Below are 26,645 nucleotides of genomic sequence, written 5' to 3'. Positions count from 1 at the left end.
TCTCCTGACGATCCCATGCAAGTAGGAGGAGCTAGTTTGTCTTCGGAGCTGCCTACGGTTCGGGGAGTGGTGTCGGCATGTTTGTACTGTGGGCAGACTGGTCATGTCCTGAAGGCTTGCCCATTGCACGCCAAATTATCTGTGCCATCTGAGAAGCCGCATTCCCCTGGTCGCTTGGAGGGAGGTGACTAGGGAGTATACATTTCCACCATTTTGCCCTCCCAAGGTACCATGTCAGCAGAGGTCTTGGCTGGCGGGGTACCGGAGGTGATACCGGTGCTTGTGGACAGCGGAGCAGGAGTCAGTCTGGTGGATGCTCGCTTTGTCCAGACTCATGGTCTGAGGTGTTGGATGCTAGCCCAGCCGATAAGCGTCCAGGCCATAAACTGTTCCACTGAGCCAGGGGAGCTTGACCAAAGTCGTAGAGAATATCCATTTGCATATAGGACATCATGAGGAGTCCTTGTCATGCTACGTCTTGGAGGGAATGCCAGTACCTATCGTTTTAGGCCTCCCTTGGCTGAAAAGACACAACCCGGTAATAGATTGGCGGGCGAGGGAAGTGGTCAGCTGGGGGCACTCGTGTGAGGGCTGTTGCCTAGGAACTACTGTCTCTGCCGTCTCTCTTCAACGGACCCCTTCCTCTCCAGTGAGAGCAGCAGATGTGCTGCAGGAGAGTAGGGGCAAGTCACAACCCTCGTCATTGGCCAACCCTGGGAGGCACAGACCTCATGGTGGAAGGGGTTAGAGGGTGATGTACCCCTTGGTGAAGTGCGGGGGTGTGAGTGTGGTGACACAGGGGGACGCCTCTGTTGTCAATCCCAGAAAGAGTTCTCCAAATGGTGACAAACGAACGAGTGGCAATAAACGTTCAGGTCCGGACCTGTGTGTGAACGAGCATGTATGGGTGGCCACCAAAAAACATCCAGTGGAAGTGTGTTGTGGAGTGTTACCAGCTCATACCAAACATACACAACCCGTTCCCCAGGTCAGCGCTTCGGAGATGCGTGTTGCCTCCAGAACATACTTTGACAATACCAGCGGGCTCGTTTCTCATCAACCTGACATGCAGGTAGTTGCTGGGGTAAACTCTGGGTCTGGGCATCCCCGCTGTAGGTGGTTCCCTGATGAGGAGCAGTCTTGAGGGTCCAGAGGCCCCTCATTAAGGGGAGGGTACTGTCATGAAATTGGGGGTGTGGTGGCATGGGGGTGGGGTTAGAACAGTTAATAATTTAAGAAAGAATAGAGGTACAGAGAGATACATAAAGTGCATGTATACTAATGCCAGAAGCCTCGCCAACAAAATGGAGGAATTGGAGTTAATTTTGTTGGAACATAATTATGACATGGTGGGAATACCTGAGACATGGCTGGAAGAGAGCCATGACTGGGCGGTTAATTCACAGAGCTATAGTCTGTTCAGAAATGACCGTACAAATAAACGAGGGGGAGGTGTGTGTTTATATGTAAAATCATCCTTAAAACCCATCCTTCGTGATAATATATATGAATCTAATGAAAATGTAGAGTCCCTGTGGGTAGAGATAAGGGGAGGGGGGAAAAATAATAAATTACTGATAGGGGTTTATTATAAGTCTCCAAAAATAATGGAAGCAACAGAGAATATCCTCATAAAGCAAATAGATGAAGCAGCGACTCAAGGAGAAGTCATTATTATGGGGGACTTCAACTACCCTGAAATACATTGGGGAACCGAAACCTGCAGTCCCAGCAAAGTTAATTGGTTTTTGACAACTATGAGAGACAATTACCTTTCACAACTGGTTCAGGACCCAACAAAAAGGGGGGCACTGCTAGACCTAATATTAACCAACAGGCCAGACCGCATATCAAATGTAAGGGTTGGGGGTCACTTGGGTAATAGTGATCACAAATTAATAAGCTTTCATGTATCCTTTAATAAGATGTGTAGTAGAGGGGTTACAAGGACACTAAACTTCAGGAAAGCAAATTTCCAACGGATGAGAGATGATCTTGGTGCAATTAACTGGGACGATATCCTGAGACATAAAAATACAGAAAGAAAATGGGAAACGTTTATTAGCATCCTGAATAGGACCTGTGCACAATATATACTGTATGGGAATAAATATGCTAGAAATAGGAGGAAAACACTATGGCTAAATAGAGTTGTAAGGGGTGCAATAAGAGATAAAAATAAAGCATTTAGAGAATTAAAGCAAGTAGGTAGTGATGAGGCATTAACTAAATACAGAAGATGAAATAAATTCTGTAAAAAGCAAATCAAGACAGCAAAGATTGAGACAGAGAGACTCATTGCCAGAGAAAGTAAAAATATTCCCAAAATATTCTTTAACTACATAAATAGTAAGAAACTAAAAAATGATAGTGTTGGTCCCCTTAAAAATAGTCTGGGTGAAATGGTGGATGAGGATGAGGAAAAAGGCCAATGTGCTAAATGACTTTTTTTCAACAGTATTTACAAAAGAAAATCCCATGACGGATAACATGATCAGGGATAAAAATTCTCCATTAAATGTCACCTGCTTAACCCAGCAGGAAGTACGGCGGCGTCTAAAAATCACTAAAATTGACAAATCCCCGGGCCCGGATGGGATACACCCCCGAGTACTGCAGAAATTAAGCACAGTCATAGATAGACCATTATTTTTAATCTTTAAAGATTCTATAATAACAGGGTCTGTACCACAGAAATGGCGTATAGCAAATGTGGTGCCAATATTCAAAAAGGGGACAAAAACTGAACTCTGAAATTATAGGCCAGTAAGTTTAACCTCAACTGTGGGTAAAATCCTGGAGGGTTTTTGTAAGAGATACTATACTGGAGTATCTGGAGAAGAATAACCTCATGACCCAATATCAACATGGGTTTACAAGGGACCGTTCCTGTCAGACTAATCTGATAAGCTTTTATGAAGAGGTAAGTTCCGGACTGGACCAAGGGAATGCAGTGGACGTGGTGTACATGGACTTTTCAAAAGCTTTTGATACGTGCCACACAAAAGGTTGATACATAATATGAGAACAATGGGGATAGGGGAAAATATGTGTATGTGGGTTAAGAGCTGGCTCAGGGATTGGAAACAAAGGGTGGTTATTAATGGAACACACTCGGACTGGGTCACGGTTAGCAGTGGGGTACCACAGGGGTCAGTTTTGGGCCCGCTTCTTTTTAACATATTTATTAATGACCTTGTAGGGGGCATAGAGAGTAGAATTTCAATATTTGCAGATGACACTAAACTCTGCAGGGTACTCAATACAGAGGAGGACAATTTTATATTACAGGAGGATTTATGTAAACTAGAAGCTTGGGCTGATAAATGGCAAATGAGCTTTAATGGGGATAAATGTAAGATCATGCACTTGGGTAGAACGAATAAGATGTAGAATTATGTGCTTAATTGTAAAACACTGGGCAAAACTGTCACTGAAAAAGACCTGGGTGTATGGGTGGATGACAAACTCACATTTAGTGGCCAGTGTCAGGCAGCTGCTGCAAAGGCAAATAAAATAATGGGATGCATTAAAAGAGGCATAGATGCTCAGGAGGAGAACATAATTTTACCTCTATATAAGTCCCTAGTGCGACCACACTTAGAATACTGTGTACAGTTCTGGTCTCTGGTGTATAAGAAAGACATAGCTGAACTGGAGCGGGTGCAGAGAAGAGCGACCAAGGTTATTAGGGAACTAGGGGGTCTGCAATACCAAGACAGGTTATTAAACTTGGGGTTACTTAGTTTGGAGAAACGAAGGCTTAGGGGTGATCTTATTACAATGTATAAATATATGCGGGGACAGTACAAAGACCTTTCTAATGATCTTTTTACTCTTAGACCTGTGACGGGACAAGGGGGCATCCTCTTGTCTGGAGGAAAGAAGGTTTAAGCATACTCACAGATGCGGATTCTTTACTGTAAGAGCAGTGAGACTATGAAACTCAATGCCATATGATGTTGTAATGAGTGATTCCCTACTAAAATTTAAGAAAGGCCTGGATGCCTTTCTTGAAAAGTATAATATTACAGGGTATATACACTAGTTTCTTTAATATTGCGTTGATCCAGGGAGCTAGTCTGATTGCCGTATGTGGAGTCGGGAAGGAATTTTTTTCCCCAATGTGAAGCCTACTGTTTGCCACATGGGTTTTTTTTGCCTTCCTCTGGATCAACATGTTAGGGCAAGTTAGGACAGGATATGGGTTGAACTAGATGGACTTAAAGTCTCCCTTCAACCTTAATAACTATGTTACTATGTTACTATGATCCATGCTGGATCAGGACTGATAAAAAGCACAGGTATCCTTTTTTTTTCTTAAGCTGTGCTTAAGTTTGGTTTTTGTCCCCGGTGGCCATTAGGATTATTGCACTGTGGTGTCGTTTGTTCTAAGTTTGCCCCCGGTGGTGGTGAGCGTCATTGCACTCTTGCTTCTTTAGTTAAGTGCACATGATTATAATGCAGGTGTGATTGCTCTGCTCTGCTATAAAAGAGTCACAGGTGTTGCAATCAGTGATCGTGATATTGTTCATTTCAACCATCCTTGGTGGAGGAAGGAGCTGGAGAACGTTCCTTGCAGCACTGTCTTAGCCCTGGTGTGGAAGGAGTCATAGGGGATTTCCTTAGCTCTGACAGAGCTTGGTGGCAGCGATTCAGGGGGAGAGCTGCATTCTGGTGGTGGACTCTGTTGCCAGGAGCAAGTGCAACAGAGTAAAGCTAAGTGGTGTTTCCCTGTTTGTGTTTTTCCTTAGTGTGTATTAGTACAGCGGTGGGGCCAGTGCCTGCGCCACCCAGCTCCCTAGCAAGGGATAGGTGTAGGGTGTGCTAGGGCGACAGGTTCCTGATCGGCCCCCGGTGCGGAACCGGCATAGGGAACGTTAGGAGCGTTAGGGACACTGACTCAGGGGAGTGCAGGAGGTCTCCACGTCCCCTTACCCTATCGCAGGGTTCCACCGTTGTATCTGTTTCCCCTTTCCCCGTGTCTTGTTTTAGTTACCGGCCTGCGGGCCATGTCACACTGGACAGTATCACGTGCCGCGTCTTGTTGTTTTAGTTACCGGCCTGCGGGTCGCGTCACACAGGACGGGTCAGCGTGACACTTAGGTTCAGTTTTCTCTTTTGGGCATAGAGATGAAGCATGGCATGAATAGCATCATCCCTCTGTCTGATATTAAGCTAGAGGTGTTTGGCTGGCTTAACAGTAATGCGAGTGAATGTGTTATGTTCATCCCTTTGCTACGATGGCGAATATATATATCCCATAAATATCGTATTGATGCAAACCCCAATAATCCTCACTACCCACTGGCTCCAGAGTGTTTGAAATAATTCCTTTGAATAGAATTAGCCCATGATAATTCCTTTGAACAGAAGTAGCCCCATAACGACCCCGGACAAATCCAGCGGCGAAACGCGCATCTGGGTGAGGAGACGCCACTCCCGACACTCCAAGGTGAATCCTTTCTACCTTTAGGCATTATATGCAATAATAGTCTAACTTTATACGTTTTCCCTCCTCACTGCTAGGTATTAAGCCTGTTTGCTATAGGGTTGCATGGACTGATTATAAATTGCACTTCTATCTATATTAGGGGATTTGAATTTACTCTTAACTGGATGCTAACAGGGAGTATGAGGAGCATATAGTTTCAGGGCATTGAATTTTTCTAGCGCTAAGCACTCTATTTAAGGGCAGTCTCACACATCCAGATAATTCCGAAAAAGCGGTACCGGAGCTTTCCGTGTCCGTGTGGATACGTGGTACATCCATGTGGCACACATGTGGCAACTGTGTGCCGCAAGTGTGCCGCATCAGGACCACATGGACAGCCGCCGGGGAAGAAGCGCTACAGTAAGCGCTGTTCCCCAGCGGCTGGTGCTGAATGGTGCTGTCAATCTTTTCTCTTGCTCTGCCGGCAACAGCGTGCAGGAGAGAAAGAATGAATGAAAACCTGACGTGGGGCTGGAACATATATGATTGTATCTGATGGCTTGGCTGTAGACAATAGAGTTTTTTATGTGTTTTGGATGGAAACTGTCCCATTTAAGGTATGTTGGACCTGATACAGGGATGTCTCTATTTCATTGTTTTTTAGCTTAATGATGGTGTCTAAAAAGTTAATTCCAGTGCTGGAGTAGTTGAGTGTTAAGTTGGTGGAATGAAATTGGTTAAACTGTTTGTAGAACATCTTTAGCTGTTGCTCAGACGCCATCCAGATGATTAAAATATCATCAATATTCTTAAACCCCTGGTAAAGGATACACCCATCTACATTCAGGACACAACTGACCTATTGGATAAACTAGCAGCAATAGGTACTCTACCAGAAGGAACCATCCTGGCCACCATGGATGTGGAATCTTTGTACTCTAATATCCCAAACCAGGATGGATTAAATGCCTGCAAATTCTTCATGGAAAACACAGGGACTGATGCTGATTCTGTGGTGAAACTTATAAAATTCATCCTCACCCACAATTACTTTGAATTTGACAAGATCTATCTACAGGAGATTGGTACAGGTATGGGAAGTAAATGGCTCCACAGTATGCAGATCTTTTCATGGCCAAGCTTGAAAGTGACATTTTGTCCTCATGTGTCATCAGGCCTCTGGCCTACTACCGATACATTGATGTTATTTTAATCATCTGGACAGCGTCTGAGCAACAGCTAAAGACATTCCACAAACGGTTTAATCAATTTCATTCCACCATCAACTTAACACTCAACTACTCCAGCACTGGAATTAACTTTTTAGACACCATCATTAAGCTAAAGAACAATGAAATAGAGACATCCCTGTTTCAGAAGCCAATTGACCGTCCAACATACCTTAAATGGGACAGTTTCCATCCAAAACACATAAAAAACTCTATTGTCTACAGCCAAGCCATCAGATGCAATCATATATGTTCCAACCCCATGGATAGAGATGAACACATTGGTCGCCTCAGAAGGACCTTTTTGAATCAGGGCTACCATCCAAGAACAACTGAAAACCAAATTACAAGAGCCACCAGAATGTCAAGGAATCACCTGCTACATTACAAAGCTAAAGAAGTAAGTAACCGGGTGCCTCTGGTGGTTACCTACAATCCAAATCTGGAAGTGCTAAGGGGAACTGCACGGAAATTACAACCTTTACTACAAAAAGATGCCCGATTTCAATCCATATTTCCAGACCCCCCACTGCGGTGTTTTAGGCAGCCCCATAATCTAAGAAGTATCATTGTCAGAAACTCCCTGTCCTCCCCAAGAGCTGCAGGAACCTTTCCTTGCAACCAGAAAAATGTAAAACCTGTCCATTTATAATGACCACGGACAAGTTAAAAATCCTCAACTCACATCAGGACTACAAGATCCCAGGTACTTTCAGCTGCATCACATCTAATGTGGTGTATTTAAACATTTGTACTAAATGTCCAACTGGGGGTCTGTATGTGGGGGAGACAGGGCAAGAACTGAGAATAAGGATGAATTCTCATTGTCACACAATAAGAGAAAAAAGAATGGATCTACCTGTGGCAAAACGTTTTTGTATCCCTGGTCATAGCATGATGGACATTAAATTACTTGTATTAAAAGATAACTTCAAGTCTCAGAGAGACAGAAGAGTTTCTGAATACAAATGTATGAAAACTTTTGACACTCTCATTGCAGGAATGAATGTGTCTCATGGATTTAAGTCTTTTTACATCAATTAAGGAATTTGCTCTTCAGACCTTCTGGGGTCATTACACAACATAGAACTAGACCACAATCAGAGGGCAATAAAACCTTCACACTGCTTATCTATGAACTGTTCCAATATTTATGCTTATCCCTCTCCCATAATGACAATTCTGCTTCACATCACTTGTCTTACCTATTGCTGTTATTTCTGTGCTGTTTTGTGTTAGTCTAGCCTGATGAAGAGACCTGAGTAGTCTCGAAAGCTTGCAATGTGTTACCATCTTTTCAGTTAGCCATTAAAAGGTATCAACCACTGAGAACTCTCAATTCTAAATATTCTTCTTGAAGTGTACATGGTGATACTTTCTGCTCAGATTCAGCCAAAAGTGGCAAGGTTAATTTGACAGCGCTTCAAAGTACAGATGGACAATGACCCAAAACATACTGCAAAACCCAGGCGTTTTCTAAGACAGAGAAGTGTAATATTCTGCCATGGCCAAGCCAATCACAGATCTCAACCCCATCGAGCAGCATTTCACATGCTTAAGACCAAACTTGAAGCAGAAAGATCCACGAACAAGCAACAACTGAAGTCAGCTGCAGTGAAGGCCTGGCAAAGCATCACAAAGGAGGAAACCCAGTGTTTGATTACGTCCATAGCTTCCATACATCAGGCAGTCATTGCCTGCAAAGGATTCTCTACAAAGTATTAAAAATGAATATTTTATAAATGATAATTTGGTCATTTACTTTTCAACCCCTGAAATGAAGAGGCATTGTAGAAAAATGGTTGCAATTCCTAAATGTTTCACAGGCTATTTTTATTTACCCCTTTAATTGAACTTGAGAGTCTAGATTTCAATTGCATATCATCAGTTCTTTTCATTTTAAATAATAAATAATAGCATGCAGAGCCCAAACCACAAAGATTCTGTCACTATCCAATATTTCTGGACCTTACTGTAACTGCAAGTCTGTTTTTGTACATGGGTATTACTACTCCAATTTGACAACTGCTCACGCCATACCTGGGGCGGGACTGCCATGGTCGCAGGGGTCGCAGCTGCGATGGGGCCCGGAGTGTTTAGGGGCCCGATCGTGGAGCTGCAGCCGCTCATTGGTTGTGCAGCTCCTTGCTTTGAGTGGCTGCCAGGCTTCAATTGGCCTGATGCGATGGCTGCACACAGGACCTGTGATGAGGTCACAGGAGGGGAGGAGTCAGGGTTCACATGATCAGGAGCCTCTGTGTGTGTGTGCAGGACTCTGCCATGCTGGTTGTCATGGTGCTGGATGAAGGTAAGTTTATGTGTGGGTTCAGGAGGGGTTTACAGGGTGGATGTCGCAGAGCCGTGTGTGTATGAGTTGTATGGAGCCCAGCTGTGTGTGTGTATGGGGTGTACTGAGCAGAGCCGTGTGTGTACGAGGTGTGCGGAACCGTGTGTGTACGAGGTGTATGGCATGGAACCGTGTGTGTACGAGGTGTGCGGAGCGGAGCCGCGTCTGTACAAGGTGTACCGTGCAGAGCTGTGTGTACAAGGTGTACGGAGCGGAGCCATGTGTGTACGAAGTGTACGGAGTGGAGCCGCGTGTGTACGAGGTGAGCGGAGCCGTGTGTGTGTACGAGGTGTGCGGAGCGGAGCCGCGTCTGTACAAGGTGTACGGAGCAGGCCCGTGTGTGTACAAGGTGTGCGGAGCGGAGCTATGTATGTCTGAAGTGTACAGAGCAGTGCCACGTGTGTACGAGGTGAGCAGAGCCGTGTGTACGAGGTGAGCGGAGCCATGTGTGTAAGAGGTGAGCGGAGCGGAGCCATGTGTGTACGAAATGTACGGAGCGGAGCCGCATATATATGAGGTGAGCGGAACCATGTGTGTACAAGGTGTACGGAGCGGAGCCATGTGTGTACGAAGTGTACGGAGCGGTGCCGCGTGTGTACGAGGTGAGCAGAGCCGTGTGTGTATGAGGTGTATGGAGCAGAGTTGTGTGTGTACAAAGTGTACGGAGCGGAGCCGTGTGTGTACGAAGTGTACGGAGCAGAGCAGCGTGTGTACAAGGTGAGCGGAGCCATGCATGTACGAGGTGTACGGAGCAGAGATGTGCATGTATTTTGGCATGGGGGGCCCCATTTGAAAGTTCGCACTCTGGCCCATAACTTTGTAGTTACGCCACTGCGCCATACTGATACTGCAGTCTACTGCCACATTTTGCTGCGTGAATGTGTAATAACCTGCAGGAATGTGGGATGTAATCACACACTGGGAGACAGAGCAATAGTTAAACAGATTTATTTACAGGGGGACGTACTCCACGCAGAGAGTGAGGGATTGTAGGGGGACAGTAAGGAATGGGGCAGAACTGGAAGGTTGGCAGGGTAGGTGGGGGACGAACGAGAGTTCAGTAATAAAGAGGTTAAACTTATGGGACTGTAGTCTTCTGTTATGAGGAACTTCAGGGTTCCAACGGTGGCATCGACAACAGCGGCACATGCCGTCTCTCAAGTCTCTGTCCAGGATGAAGAAACAGCCTCCTGGGGAAAACTACAGGATACTGGGTGGTGAGAGGGGGTCTTGCTCTCACCACTCTTAGTCACAAGTCCACACTCAAAACGTGTCACCACAGGAACGATGCCGCGCTCCTCGGTCAGTCCAGCTACTACTCTCAGGGGCTCAGGTCTGTCACTGCACATGCCGGGCCTGCAGGCACTAGCGTCTGTCTCAGACTTGTCAGGGGAGTCTCCTCTGGTAACGGAGGCTGGCGGGTCCACGTTCACACAAAGGGCGCTCACTGCGTACTGTCTGAGTCCTCAGCTGGAGGGCCCTTTCGAGTATGCGGTCACTCTTGGGCAGAGCGGGTGCGGCTCTCACTGTCTCATAGTGTATGGCACCTAGCTTAACTTCACTCACTCCGCTCTGCTGACACGGCTCCGCATGCTCCGCTCTGCTGAGATGGCTCTGCACGCTCCGCTCTGCTTAGATTGCTCCGCACGCTCCGCTCTGCTGAGATGGCTCTGCACTTTCCACTCTCCAATACTGACACGGCTAATCCCCCCCAGCGCCACAGTTTCTATTCTGGACAGCAGCAGCAGGGCCATTCCATGGTAACTTATGTTACATTCACAAGCCAAAAACTGAGTTAATAATGACTACAGACTGTTCTTTGAAGGCAGGCACAAAAATGAGTGAATGTATAGTGTACATTACATTATTCTCAATAGATTTCAACACAGTTTGATTTTTCAACAATACAAATTAAATAGAAAATACAGTGTTATTACTTGATAACTTATGTTACGCAAAAAAGGAAATGCAATTGCCCAGATCATGAGACTGCCAAATTTTCTGTTTTGGTAAACAGGGGAGAAGCACTATTTTTATTGTATTAAAACACCATAGTCCAAGCAATTTTAACAAATTTATTTTAACCTCTCAAGTTAAATGCAACAGTTTTTATTACAAGAAATGTAGGTAACTTACGTTACAACACAATATAGTAACTTACGTTGCAAAACAAAGAATATGTTCAACTTTGTACGTTTTCATATTTGAGAAGGCAAACAGACTTTATTTAGACAAAACATAGGTTGCATGTGAATTGATTGGTGTGAACTACATATGTAGATTAAAATTTAGTATAAAAAAGTAATCAATCAATATCCTTACTTCAGTTGTCAACATTTTTGCAGAGTGGAAATTTTGACTGTTGATCAGTTACACAATGTAGACTAAATTTTAATCTAGGCCTACATATGTGGTCCAGTCCAATGAATTCAGACACATTCTGATCACTGATCACTAATGAGCAAGTACATAAAGTGCCACACAGATTCATCTCAACTACGACCTCACAGCACTGGTCACTACTGACATGTACATAAAGTGCCACACAGATTCATCTCCACTATGACCCCATAGTACTGGTCACTACTGAGCATGTACATAAAGTGCAGCACAGATTCATCTCAGCTATGACCTCACAGCACTGGTCACTACTGACATGTACATAAAGTGCAGCACAGATTCATCTCCACTACGACCCCACAGCACTGGTCACTACTGACATGTACATAAAGTGCCACACAGATTCATCTCCACTACGACCCCATAGCACTGGTCACTACTGACATGTACATAAAGTGCCACACAGATTCATCTCCACTACGACCCCATAGCACTGGTCACTACTGACATGTACATAAAGTGCAGCACAGATTCATCTCAACTACGACCCCACAGCACTGGTCACTACTGACATGTACATAAACTGCAGCACAGATTCATCTCAACTACGACTCCACAGCACTGGTCACTACTGAGCATGTACAAAAAGTGCAGCACAGATTCATCTCCACTACGACTCCAGGGCACTGGTCATTACTGAGCATGTACATAAAGTGCAGCACAGATTCATCACATCTACAACTCCCCAGCACAGCCTCACTACTGACATGTATATAAAGTGCAGCACAGATTCATCTCCACTATGACTCCACAGCACAGCCTCACTACTGACATGTATAAAAAGTGCAGCACAGATTCATCTCAACTATGACCCCACAGCACTGGTCCCTACTGACATGTACATAAAGTGCAGCACAGATTCATCTCCACTACGACCCCACAGCACTGGTCACTACTGACATGTACATAAAGTGCCACACAGATTCATCTCCACTACGACCCCATAGCACTGGTCACTACTGACATGTACATAAAGTGCAGCACAGATTCATCTCAACTACGACTCCACAGCACTGGTCACTACTGAGCATGTGCATAAAGTGCAGCACAGATTCATCTCCACTATGACTCCACAGCACTGGTCACTACTGAACATGTGCATAAAGTGCAGCACAGATTCATCTCCACTAAAAGCAGAGATCCTTAGATCAGGAACAGAACAGACGTTTATAGGACATTTCATAACTTTCCCAAATTCTTATGAAAATATTTACAGCACATCCTGCATTGTATACTGTCGTCTCTTCATCTTTTCAGCTGGCGTTAATGGCATTGTGACTCTAAAAATACAAAGAATGACCTTATAATGAAAAGTAAAATGAACATCAAAATTATGATAGTATTTACAGTTGTGGCTAAAAGTATTGACACCCCTGCAATTCTGTCAGATAATACTCAGTTTCTTCCTGAAAATGATTGCAAACACAAATTCTTTGGTATTATTATCTTCATTTAATTTGTCTTAAATGAAAAAACACAAAAAGAATTGTCCTAAAGCCAAATTGGATATAATTCCACAACAAACATAAAAAAGAGGGTGGACAAAAGTATTGGCGCTGTTCGAAAAATCATGTGATGCTTCTCTAATTTGTGTAATTAACAGCACCTGTAACTTACCTGTGACACCTAACAGGTGTTGGCAATAACTAAATCACACTTGCAGCCAGTTGACTAAACCTCTGTCCTGTATCCTTGTGTGTACCACATTGAGCATGGAGAAAAGAAAGAAGACCAAAGAACTGTCTGAGGACTTGAGAAACCAAATTGTGAGGAAGCATGAGCAATCTCAAGGCTACAAGTCCATCTCCAAAGACCTGAATGTTCCTGTGTCTACCGTGCGCAGTGTCATCAAGAAGTTTAAAGCCCATGGCACTGTGGCTAACCTCCCTAGATGTGGACAGAAAAGAAAAAATGACAAGAGATTTCAACGCAAGATTGTGCGGATGTTGGATAAAGAACCTCGACTAACATCCAAACAAGTTCAAGCTGCCCTGCAGTCCGAGGGTACAACAGCGTCAACCCGTACTATCCGTCGGCGTCTGAATGAAAAGGGACTGTATGGTAGGAGACCCAGGAAGACCCCACTTCTTACCCCGAGACATAAAAAAGCCAGGCTGGAGTTTGCCAAAACTTACCTGAAAAAGCCGAAAAAACGTTTTGGAAGAATGTTCACTGGTCAGATGAGACAAAAGTAGAGCTTTTTGGGCAAAGGCATCAACATAGAGTTTACAGGAGAAAAAAAGAGGCATTCAAAGAAAAGAACACGGTCCCTACAGTCAAACATGGCAGAGGTTCCCTGATGTTTTGGGGTTGCTTTGCTGCCTCTGGCACTGGACTGCTTGACCGTGTGCATGGCATTATGAAGTCTGAAGACTACCAACAAATTTTGCAGCATAATGTAGGGCCCAGTGTGAGAAAGCTGGGTCTCCCTCAGAGGTCATGGGTCTTCCAGCAGGACAATGACCCAAAACACACTTCAAAAAGCACTAGAAAATGGCTTGAGAGAAAGCACTGGGGACTTCTAAGGTGGCCAGCATTGAGTCCAGACCTGAATCCCATAGAACACCTGTGGAGAGATCTAAAAATGGCAGTTTGGAGAAGGCACAATTCAAATATCAGGGACCTGGAGCAGTTTGCCAAAGAAGAATAGTCTAAAATTCCAGCAGAGCATTGTAAGAAACTCATTGATGGTTACCGGAAGCGGTTGGTCGCAGTTATTTTGGCTAAAGGTTGTGCAACCAAGTATTAGGCTGAGGGTGCCAATACTTTTGTCTGGCCCATTTTTGGAGTTTTGTGTGAAATTATCAATGTTTTGCTTTTTGCTTCATTCTCTTTTGTGTTTTTTCATTTAAGACAAATTAAATGAAGATAATAATACCAAAGAATTTGTGTTTGCAATCATTTTCAGGAAGAAACTGAGTATTATCTGACAAAATTGCAGGGGTGTCAATACTTTTGGCCACAACTGTATCTAAAAACGATCTATTTGTCAGTAAAAGTTTAGACATTTGTTAAATGATTATAATTGTACTTCAATAACCATAGAAACATCCAACTTAAAGACCTAAAAACACAGAAGCAGCAAACTTCGTGGAAATGAAAAATTTGTGTCAGTCTCAAAATTTTTGGGCATGACTGTGGATCATATGTTATTACAGATGATCAAAGCCTCCAAGTTCAATGAGCTTTTTGTTTTAATTTTGATTAGCAGCAAATTGATTTTCTGCAAATTACAATATTTCCAAGCTTCCACTATCCCTGAAAAGTCTTTGGGATCTCCTAGGACTGTAAACAACCCCTTTCAAACGCTTTAACACAAACACAGTGATAGTAATGTGACAGATTGTATCCTGGGAGTAACCAACAGCCCATTTAATAACACAGTATGCTATGCTAACAGACTTTTCATGTTGTTTTTTTAATGAAACAGACAATCCATCAATTATCTCTCTTAGTAATTTGTGATCAGTCAAATGATTCTGTGCAGAACATTAACTCCAACTGACAGTACCACTGTCAGAGTTAACATCATCCTGATGTCACTGAGACGGGTGATGTGCCATATATGCCCCCAGAGACAAAGGAGGACGATTGTGACCTGCATTTGGTAGTATTATTTCCTGGATGGCTGGTGCCATTGATAGTGCTTCTGCTTCTGCCAGAAACGTTCACATTCTTAGTTGTGGTTTTTACATTTTTAAAGTGAACCTGTCAATAGGATTTTGCACAGTAAACTACAGACAGTGTCAGGTTGGTGCCATTATACTGATTACAATGATACCTAGGTTGATGAAATTCGTCTTGTGGTTGTGTATTCTATTTGTAGTTTTCAGTTACCTACATTCTCGTGCTCAGGGGGGCAGGAAAGTGAACCTGTCCTAAGCCATAAAGATGAATATGTAAGCAGAGCACCACATAAAGACCCCCACACACAGGCCTCCCCAGAGCATGAGAATCTCATTAAGTGTAATTTAAATCAGTATAATGGCCCAAACCTGACCGTGTCTGTAGTTTACTGAGAAAAATCCTGCTGACAGGTTCACTTTAACTATCCTGTCCATTGCCATTGCCACTTTTTGTTAGACCATACATTTTGTACATTAACTTTTGACATTTTTTTTACTTTAATTCTTTAATCCTTGCTAAAAAGAAAGAAATAAAAAATGGTAGGTAAATATGCATTTGCAAGGAGGTGGACCGGTCCGTGGGTACCTGCATGTCTGGTCCGGAACTGAAAGGGCTGCATCCTCTGTTTCCGGGGGGAAGCATGAGAGAAGAGGACCTTCCCCTGCTGCAGGAGGGAAGGAGAAAAGAGACGGAGTTTCCTGCTGACAGGAGGGGGCGGGGAGAGCCTAAGGAGAGCACGCTGACACAGCGGGAGAGGAAGAAAAAGCGCGCGCTGTAGGAGAGGTTGGCGCCAAGTAAGCGCAGCGTGCAGAGCAGAGAAGAGGGTGCTGTGCTTCCCGAGTGTGCTGGCCCTGTGACAGGTCGTGCTGGGCAGTTCCATGCAGAGAAGGAATATTTTCAAAATTTTCAAATATTTTGGAAATAGTTAATTTTTTTGTAAGTTGGTACTTTATTACACATGTCATAAGGTGGCAACACTGTTTCTTTCAAATTCCATATATTTCCAAGATGGCAGAGGGTTATATGTGAACACCTACTGTTCTTGTTGGAATCATACAGTAACAGGCTATATTAGTAAGTGGATTACTATTAACTAGCAACATGCATAACTTAAGTTCAGTAAATATAAAAGAAGTACTGTTAGGAAACCAAAATACTGGTTCTGTAAGATTATTGTTTACCAGAAATTTTGCACATATCCATTGTAGATGTTTTCTCAGTAACGTAAGTTACCAAAAAGATAAAAAGTTTTTGTAGGATTGAGAACTAAGCATAAATTAAGTTGTAACTTGCAGAGTCCTTATATTGCATAATGTATTAACTATTCACTAAGTTTCATGTCGCTGCTAAAAGTTTCAGTATTGACACCCCTGCAATTCTGTCAGATAATACTCAGCTTCTTCCTGAAAATGATTGCAATCACAAATTCTTTGGTATTATTATCTTCATTTAATTTGTCTTAAATGAAAAAACACAAAAGAGAATGAAGCAAAAAGCAAAACATTGATAATTTCACACAAAACTCCAAAAATGGGCCAGACAAAAGTATTGGCACCCTCAGCCTAATACTTGGTTGCACAACTTTTAGCCAAAATAACTGTGACCAACTGCTTCCGGTAACCATCAATGAGTTTCCTACAATGCTCTGCTGGAATTTTAGACCATTCTTCTTTGGCAAACTGCTCCAGGTCCCTGATGTTTGAAGGGTGCCTTCTCCAAACTGCCATTTTTAGATCTCTCCACAGGTGTTCTATGGGATTCAGGTCTGGACTCATTGCTGGCCACCTTAGAAGTCTCCAGTGCTTTCTCTCAATCCATTTTCTAGTGCTTTTTGAAGTGTGTTTTGGGTCATTGTCCTGCTGGAAGACCCAAGACCTCTGGGCCCTACATTATGCTGCAGAATTTGTTGGTAGTCTTCAGACTTCATAATGCCATGCACACGGTCAAGCAGTCCAGTGCCAGAGGCAGCAAAGCAACCCCAAAACATCAGGGAACCTCCGCCATGCTAGACTGTAGGGACCGTGTTTTTTTCTTTGAATGCCTCTTTTTTCTCCTGTAAACTCTATGTTGATGCCTTTGCCCAAAAAGCTCTACTTTTGTCTCATCTGACCAGAGAACATTCTTCCAAAACGTTTTTTCGGCTTTTTCAGGTAAGTTTTGGCAAACTCCAGCCTGGCTTTTTTATGTCTCGGGGTAAGAAGTGGGGTCTTCCTGGGTCTCCTACCATACAGTCCCTTTTCATTCAGGCGCCAACGGATAGTACGGGTTGACACTGTTGTACCCTCAGACTGCAGGGCAGCTTGAACTTGTTTGGATGTTAGTCGAGGTTCTTTATCCAACATCCGCACAATCTTGCGTTGAAATCTCTTGTCAATTTTTCTTTTCCGTCCACATCTAGGGAGGTTAGCCACAGTGCCATGGGCTTTAAACTTCTTGATGACACTGCGCACGGTAGACACAGGAACATTCAGGTCTTTGGAGATGGACTTGTAGCCTTGAGATTGCTCATGCTTCCTCACAATTTGGTTTCTCAAGTCCTCAGACAGTTCTTTGGTCTTCTTTCTTTTCTCCATGCTCAATGTGGTACACACAAGGACACAGGACAGAGGTTGAGTCAACTTTAATCCATGTCAACTGGCTGCAAGTGTGATTTAGTTATTGTCAACACCTGTTAGGTGCCACAGGTAAGTTACAGGTGCTGTTAATTACACAAATTAGAGAAGCATCACATGATTTTTTGAACAGTGCCAATATTTTTGTCCACCCTCTTTTTTATGTTTGTTGTGGAATTATATCCAATTTGGCTTTAGGACAATTCTTTTTGTGTTTTTTCATTTAAGACAAATTAAATGAAGATAATAATACCAAAGAATTTGTGTTTGCAATCATTTTCAGGAAGAAACTGAGTATTATCTGACAGAATTGCAGGGGTGTCAATACTTTTGGCCACAACTGTAGACTCAATATTTACAGCGCTGACCCTTATTTTTCAAGACGTCTGCAATTTGCCCTGCTATGCTGGATATCAGCTTTTGGGCCAAATCTTCACCTATGGCAATCCATTCTTTTTAGGGTATGTTTCCACGCTGCGTACTTGCAGAGCTTTGGATGCAGCGGAAACACTGCTCCACCCAAAGCACCGCCCCCTGTTGTACGAGTGGTGACACCGCATGCGCTCATTGAACACATGCGGAATCACCGCATCCTATCCATAGACCGGGTTATTTATCTTGCGGAGACAGAGCGTCTCCACAAGATAAATAGACATGCTGCGGTCAGGAAAGACGTGCTGCATGTCCGTAATTTTGGGTGTGTCACCCCCGTCCCTGCACGCATAGTGGAGACGAGATTTCATAAAATCACCTCCACTATGCTGTAACATCTGGACGCTGCGGATTGAACGCTGCAGCTGTACACAGCATTCAATCAGCATTCAATCTGCAGCAAATCCTGAAAACATACGCTATGTTTCTTCTCATATGATTTTTTTGAGGTTCAATCAATGGGATTTAGATCTGAGTTGTATCCTGGCCATGGATCCAAAGTTTCAACATCTTATTCACTGATCCACTTAGTTAACACTTTTGCGTTGTGACATGGTCTCCATCATGCTGGAAAAAGCAATGTTTATCACCAAATTGCTCCTAGATCTTTTAGATTTGTTGTTTTTAGAGGATTTTTAGATACCATTCTTTATTCATGGTCGCGATCTTAGGCAAAAATTCTCAGTGAGCTCACTCCCTTGGATCAAAAGGAATCACATAAATCAATGGTCTCAGCTTTTCTTCTCTAGACAATCGTTCTACCAGATGTCCAAAACAATCTGAATCAGAGAAATAACTAAATAACTTTACCCCAATTCTCTGCGGTCCAATCCTTGCACTTCTTGCAAACTTAGTTTCTCTGATGAAGCCTCCTTCTGACTGTTTGGGGCACCTGAAAGAATGTTTCTCAACACGACAATGCTTATGCTACTGTGAGCAGTCGGTATGGGGTAAACATGCTACCATTGCCTGCTCCGTTTCCGGACTCGTCTCCCATCAAGCACATCTGCGATGGTCTTGATCAACAATTGCAAAGGGTGCTGTCAGTAGAGGATCTTGACGATTTATGTGCCCAAGTGCATACAGCATGGCAGAACATTCCTCAGACAACCATTACTAATCTTATTGATAGCAGCCAAGGTGTGTAAGTTCGTGGGTTTCTGCATGTTGTCCTCATACTTGATACTGAATAAAATCAAGATATTTTGAAAAATATGTTTCTATTTTTTTCTATTATTTGCATATCATTAAAACATCTAGCGATCCTGTGATATCCATAATCCATAACTTTTTGCACTTGGTGTTGCAATTTCAATGTTGAGGAGTATATATTTGTGGTTGCCCAAAACATTTTAACTTCTTTTCTAATTTAGTGTGCTGTCAAAAATGTTTCAACAATGTTACATACGTGATTGCGCCTTACTATTCATACAATGCTTTTTATGTGCAGCAGTCAGACAGCGCTTCCTTCTGATGAAAGCAGCATTTGCCTGGTAATTAACTAAAAGACATGAAAGGAGCGAACACAGAGGGCCACAGTGTGAAAAGAAGCAGTACACTTCAGCAAGCAGCCTAAAACAATCCCTTTCCTGTTTAAGTACTTTCTATTTTTTCCCAATACTTCCTCCTTGCATGAAGTCCACAGACAAGATGTGTTTGTATTTGTAAAGGCTTCTTCCTTGTTCAGGTTTTAACTATTATTTCTGTTTTCTAATTTTATCTACTTCATTTATAAACAGTTTGTTTGTATAATACGTGCACTACATATCTGCTAGAACGTGCTCAGATAAGGCCGAGTATGCTCACTGCTAACCGAGTGTCTTCGGTGTGCTCGAAATATATGTTTGAGTCTATGTTTCGTGGATGTTCAACAGCTACAACATGCAGGGATTGCTTGCTTGTTAGGCTATCCCTTTATGTGTTGCAGCTGTTGAACAGCCGCGATAAATGAAGCGGGCACTCAAATATATATTTCCAGAAAACCCAAGATACTCGGTTAGTACTGAGCATACTTGGATAATACCTTATCCGAGCACGTTCGCTCATCATTAGTGATAACCTCTGTCCTAGGGCCGACACTTTTATGTACTCATTTCCCTTATAGACTGTGAGCCCTCGGGGGCAGGGTCCTCGATCCTCCTGTACCAGTCGGTGACTTGTATTGTTCAGGTTTATTGTACTCGTTTCTACTATGTATAGCCTTTCTCATATGTAAAGTGCTGGAATAATAATAATTTTGCTTGGTTTTATGCTGTTTGTCAGTGTTACTCAATCTATTGTATGTGGACCTACCCTATGTGATATGCGGCATATGCTGAATTTTGAATATCTGGGGCAGAAAAAAGAGATTGGGCTGACATTGTGTCAGTCAGACCCTCCTAAAGTGACCGAGAGCTAAAATGACCTCTCTTTTGCAAAAAATACTTAAAGCACCACTCCACAGATTTTTTTTTAATTTCAGAGGGAGTGGTGCCACTAATGTAAATTCCCTGACCCTAGTATTATACTTAACAGCTGCCATCATCAGCGGTTCGCAATGATGCTCTGGTCCCGCTACTTCTCACTGACCGGACGTCAAAGGTAATGGTCACAAGCTCTTATTGCAAGTCTATGAGATCATCGTTCTGACTCTCAAAAACTAATACTAGACTGATCACAATCTTTACCAAATTGGTGGCAATTACAAATGAAGACGGTGACTGGTAAGTGTTCTACTTTAAGCCCCCGACTCACATAGCGAGATAGCTAACGAGATCGCTGAAGCGTCACCGATTTTGTGACGCAACAGCGACCTCGCCAGCGAGCTCGCTACATGTGACACGCAGCGGCGACTGACCCCCCCGCTGGATATCGCTGATCGTGCTCGAATGTCCTGGGCCATTTTTTCATCGTTGGTGTCCCGCTGGCCAGCGCGCATCGCTGTGTTTGACCCAACGAGCGACCTCATTGGCGAAACAGAACTCAGGGACGCAGGCTAGAATCGTTCAGAAAAGCTGCTGTGTGGCAAGGTACCAACGACCGCCAAGGATCGCTTGATGGTTGCTGCGTCGCTGAAGAGATCTGCCTGTTTGTCAGCTTACTAGCGACCATTTAGCGACGCACCAGCGATCCTTACCAGGTCGTATCGTGGTTGGGATCGCTGGTGCATCGCTAAGTGAAACGGGACTCTTAGACAGTGAACATAGATTAGTGACACCACTGCAGCAGTAAAAAAAAAACATGACATTGGAGTGGTCCTTTAACGCACTGCTCAGACTATGTTCTATTGTCATGCCGAATGCAGGAAGCTTGCTCGCTGCATTTGGGCTGCTCTATGATGCCATGACTTTTCATCAGTCTGATCAGGCAGAAGGGAGTGCTGGTAGAACATGATCGATGTCCTTCCACAAATCCTGTTACCAGATTACTGCTACCAGTCAACAGGCAGATGTGTCATCTGCACACCAAGGTTTGCGAAGACTACATAGGTTATATTATTTCAGCTTTCTCCAAACACAGGAAAAAAAACAGTAAAAGTAAAAAAATAAATAGAATAAAAAAAGATGAAAATGAATTAAAAAAAACATGAAGTTTTAAAAAAAAAAATATTCTAACATCTTCTCAATTCATTTAACCTGTCACTATTTTCTGGGCTATGGATTAATTTTACATAAACACATGTAACAATGCATAAATAAACAAAACATTATTATTAACCCCTTAGTGACAGAGCCAATTTGGTACTTAATGACCAAGCCAATTTTTACAATTTTGACCACTCTCACTTTATGAGGTTATAGCTCTAGAACGCTTCAACGGATCCCACTGATTCTGAAGAGTTTTCTCGTGACATATTGTACTTCATGTTAGTGGTAAAATTTATTTGATATAATTTGTGTTTATTTATGAAAAAAATGGAAATTTGGCAAAAAGTTTGAAAATTTTGCAATTTTCAAACTTTTACTTATTGCACCCTTAAACCAGAGAGTGGTGTCACACAAAATAGTTAATAGATAACAGTTCCCAAATGTCAACTTTACATCAGCACAATTTTGGAAACATAATTTTTGTTAGGATGTTATAAGGGTTAAAAGTTGACCAGCGATTTCTAATTTTTCCAACAAAATTTACAAAACCATTTTTTTTTAAGGGACCACCTGACATTTGAAGTGAGTTTGGGGGGTCCATATAACAGAAAATACCCAAAAGTGACATGACACCAATCTAAAAACTGCACCCCTCAAGGTGTGCAAAACCACACTCAAGAAGTTTATTAACCCTTCAGGTGCTTCACGAGAACTAAAGCAATGTGGAAGGAAAAAATGAACATTTTACTTTTTTCACAAAAAATTTACTTTGGACCAATTTTTTTTTATTTTCACAAGGGTATCAGGAGAAAATGGACCACAAATTTGTTGTGCAATTTCTCCTGAGTAGGTCAATACCTCATACGTGGGAGAAAGCTACTGTTTGGGCGCATGGCAGGGCTCAGAAGGGAGGGAGCACCGTTTGACTTTTTGAATGCAAAATTGGCTGGAATCAATGGTGGTGCCATGTTGCATTTGGAGACCCCTTGATGTACCTAAAAAGTGGAACCCCCATTCTAACTCCAACTCTAACCCCAACACACCCCTAACCCTAATCCCAACCCTAACCATAACCCTAACCACAACCCTAATCCCAACACACCCCTAATCATAACTCTAACCACAAACCTAACCCTAACACACCGCTAACCCTAATCCCAACCCTAATCGTAATACCAACCATAACCACAACCCTAGCCTGACCCTAACTTTAGCCCAACCCTAACCCTAGACCCAACCCTAGCCCCAACCTAACTTTAGCCCAATCCTAACCCTAGCCTCAACCCTAACCCTAGCCCAACCCTAACCCTAACTTTAGCCCAACCCTAACTTCATCTCAACCCTAACTGTAGCACAACCCTAACCCTAATGGAAAAATGGAAATAAATACATGTAACATCCCTGCCGGCATCACTGCATGGCTTCTCATCTCCCATCTTACTCACCACTCCGGGCCATGCTGTGAGTTCTGTCCTCTGCCGGCTCATTGCTGTGAACCTCATGCCCTTGCTTGCTGCATACTTCCTGACTGTATAATTAGGGCGGTAGTCCCAGCACTTCCTAAGTCTTATAGAGACAGTGAGCACCGTCGTAAGGAGTCCCCAGCGAATTGCCAAGAGGCATCAGGTACTTAAGGCATCCCCACCCATAGGGGGATTCCTGAGCAACAAACTCTTTCAGTCTATCTTTGGCTACTAAGTTGCCAGGTCGTGTCCTATTTCTCTTGTTCCGCCTCCCAGGGGGCTGCATACCCTGGCCCGTACCTGTATCCTGTGTCTCTTGTTTTCTGCCTCCTTGAGGGCTACATACTCAAGCCTGAATCCTTGTCCTGTACTTTTTCCCATGTCTGTCCTTGTTTGTACTAAGTCCGTTTCTTGTACCTGTTAGTATCCTAATAATGCAACAAGTTTTTCACACCTGAATTTGGGTATCCTCTGTCATTCTTCCTTTCAGATCCTCTCCAGTTCTGTCAGGTTGGTGAACGTTGGTGGACAGCCATTTTCAGGTCTCTTCAGAGATGCTCAATTGGGTTTAAGTCAGGGCTGTGGCTGGGCCAGTCAAGAATGGTCACAGAGTTGTTCTAAAGTCACTCCTTTGTTATTTTAGCTGTGTGCTTAGGGTCATTGTCTTGTTGGAAGGTGAACTTTCTGCCAAGTCTGAGGTCCAGAGCACTAAGGAAGAGGTTTACATCAAGGATCTCTGTACTTGGCCGCATTCACGTTTCCTTCAGTTGCAAAGAGTCATCCGGTCCCTGCAGCTGAAAAACAACCCATAGCATGATGCTTCCAGAACCATGTTTCACTGTAGGAATTGTATTGGGAAAGTGATGAGCGGTGTCTGGTTTTCTCCACACATACCGCATAGAATTATCACCAAAAAGTTCTATCTTCGTCTCATCAGACCAGAAAATCTTATTTCTCATAATCTGGGAGTCCTTCATGGGTATTTTAGTAAATTCTATGCGGACTTTCATATGTCTTGCACTGAGTAGAGGCTTCCGTCGGTCCACTCTGCCATAAAGGCCCGAATGGTGGAGGGTTGCAGTGATAGTTGAATTTGTGGAGCTTTCTCCCATCTCCCTACTGCATACGTGGAGCTCAGCCACAGTGCTTTTAGGGTTCTTCTTTACCTCTCTCACCAAGTCTCTTCTCCCACGATTGCTCAGTTTGGCTGCACGGACAGGTCTAGGAAGACTTCTGGTGGCCCCAATCTCCATCCATTTAAGGATTATGGATGCTACTGTGCTCTTAGGGACCTTGAGTACTGCAGAAATTCTTTTCTCTGAGGTCCTTGGCCAGTTCCTTTGACCTCATGATTCTCATTTGGTCTGTCATGCACTGTGACCTGTGAGCCCTTATAGACAGGTGTGTGCCTTTATAAATCAAGTCCTATCAGCTTATTTAAATACAGCTGGACTCCAATGAAGGAGTAGAACCGTCTCAAGGAGGATCACAAGGAAATGGACAGCATGTGACTTAAATATGAGTGTCTGAGCAAAGGGTCTGAATATTTATAACCATGTGTTTTTTCAGTCAAGATGGCGTGCAGAGTGTACATTCATGGGAAAAAAATGAACTTTTTTAAATTTACCAAATTGCTGCAATGAAACAAAGAGTGAAAAATGTAATCCCTTAAGGCCTGTTTCACATTTCAGTTATTTGACGTCAGTCAAAATCCGCCAGAGTGTGAAAAAACGGATCCGCTTCCGTTTTGTCACAAACGGATGGCACAGGATCCGTTTTTTGACGGATCCATTTTAGCTGCTTAGTTCATGAAATTTAAAGTGATATGACTCTGGAAAAGGAGAGAGGGAGGGAGAGAGAGAGATATTTTTTCAGCGCTTCCAGAACGGCATATAGGGTTAAAATGCATTGCTGATGAATTCTCCCGGGCAGGCGCAGTCAGAAAATGTGGTCCGCCAGTGTAAAAAAAAGTTTCATCGTCCGTCTGCTCCGTCCGGGAACTGCTAAAATTTCAGCGGATCCGTCAAAAAACGGAACCAACGGATGCCCATCAGTCAAAATCCGCCGTGAATGTAAGTCTATGGTGAAAAAAGCGGATCCGCCAAAAAAGGGGCGGATCCGTTTTTTCTAAAAGTGGCGGATTTTGACTGATGTCAAAAAACTGAAGTGTGAAACAGACCTAACCCACGGAGCTTTTTTCGATTTTGCATTTTCGTTTTTCGCTCCCTTTCTTCCCAGAGCCATAACTTTTTTATTTTTCCATCAATATGGCCGTGTGAGGGCTTGTTTTTTTGCAGGACGTGTTGTACTTTTGAACGACACCATTGGTTTTACTATGTGTACTAGAAAATGGGAAAAAAATTCCAAGTGGGATGCAATTGTAAAAGAAAGTGTAATCCCACACTTGTTTATTGTTTGGCTTTTTTACTAGGTTCACTAAATGCTAAAACTGACCATTATGATTCTCCAGGCCATTATGTGTTCATAGACACCAAACATGTCTAGGTTATTTTTTACCTAAGTGGTGAAAAAAAATTCCAAACTTTGCTTAAAAAAAAAATGGCGCCATTTTCCGATGTGGGCTCACCGCCAGAGCACACATCAAAGGGAGGGAGTCCCACATCGGCGTACTATTATACGCGATGTCGGAAAGGGGTTAAAGGGGTCTGAATACTTTCTGTACCCACTGTACATAGCATAGCATCCTTAGTTACTGAACAGAATGAAATCATAGTGACAAATTCAGGGTTTCTGCCCATTGATTCCGGTAGGAAAAAGTGGTCCGTAGAGTCAATATACCTAACTAACTAACTAAAGGCTTAGTTGCGACCTTGTGTCACTTGGCGCCAAAACATATTGTGATGCGTGCACGAGGGCTTTTAGGGTATGTTTTCACGGTCAGATGTTACAGCATAGTGAAGGGGATTTCACTATGCGTTAAAAGACGCAGGCAGCAGACCCGCGTAAACGGACATGCGGCGAGTCTTTCCAGAACGCAGCATGTTTGTTTACAATGCAGTGACGCTCCGTCTCCGAACCTTAAATTTACCATAGACTATCATTAGATGCGGTAAAACTGCATCTAATGATTAGTCACATGCGTAATAACTGTGTAAACGCAGCTTACTACGCATGTGTACTAATTAAAATAAGGTCTTACCTCCTCCCAAAGCCGGAAGTCCCCGTCCACTGCACTTCTCGCGATAACTTAGCTTACCATGAGATCTGCCGTGTTACCACGAGAACTGCCATGCACATGACTGGGGGTTATCTCCGGTCACTAGGCTAATTTTCACGGTCAGCTGACCGTGAGAACTACAGTGTAGGTGACCGCCGGAGATCTCCGGAGGTCATCTACAAGCTCTGCTATCTCTGGATGTCATGCATCCAGATGTAGCAGAGCTGGACTCGTCGTGGGACTCATTATTAAGGACTACGTCGGACAGGAAGTATTTGTTTTTTGTTTTTTTCAGGAGATCGAGGGCTTCAGGGAATTAGGCGTATAATAAAATGTCAAAACTGTGGTGTTTTATTT

At 43.3% G+C, this 26,645-nt stretch overlaps 1 protein-coding gene across 1 annotated transcript in view; it reads right to left on the bottom strand.

The window, feature by feature from the left end:
• PDE8A (phosphodiesterase 8A) overlaps nucleotides 1–26,645 on the bottom strand; it is a 523,736-nt gene that overhangs the window by 453,449 nt on the left and 43,642 nt on the right. The gene's annotated exons all lie outside the window — the stretch shown is intronic.

Source organism: Dendrobates tinctorius, unplaced genomic scaffold (genome assembly GCF_039654945.1).
Source record: "Dendrobates tinctorius isolate UK_male_01 unplaced genomic scaffold, ASM3965494v1 ptg000022l, whole genome shotgun sequence".
Classification (NCBI taxonomy): Eukaryota; Metazoa; Chordata; class Amphibia; order Anura; family Dendrobatidae; genus Dendrobates; species Dendrobates tinctorius.
Note: the sequence above shows the minus strand (reverse complement) of the source record. Positions and strands in the feature narration are given on the sequence as shown.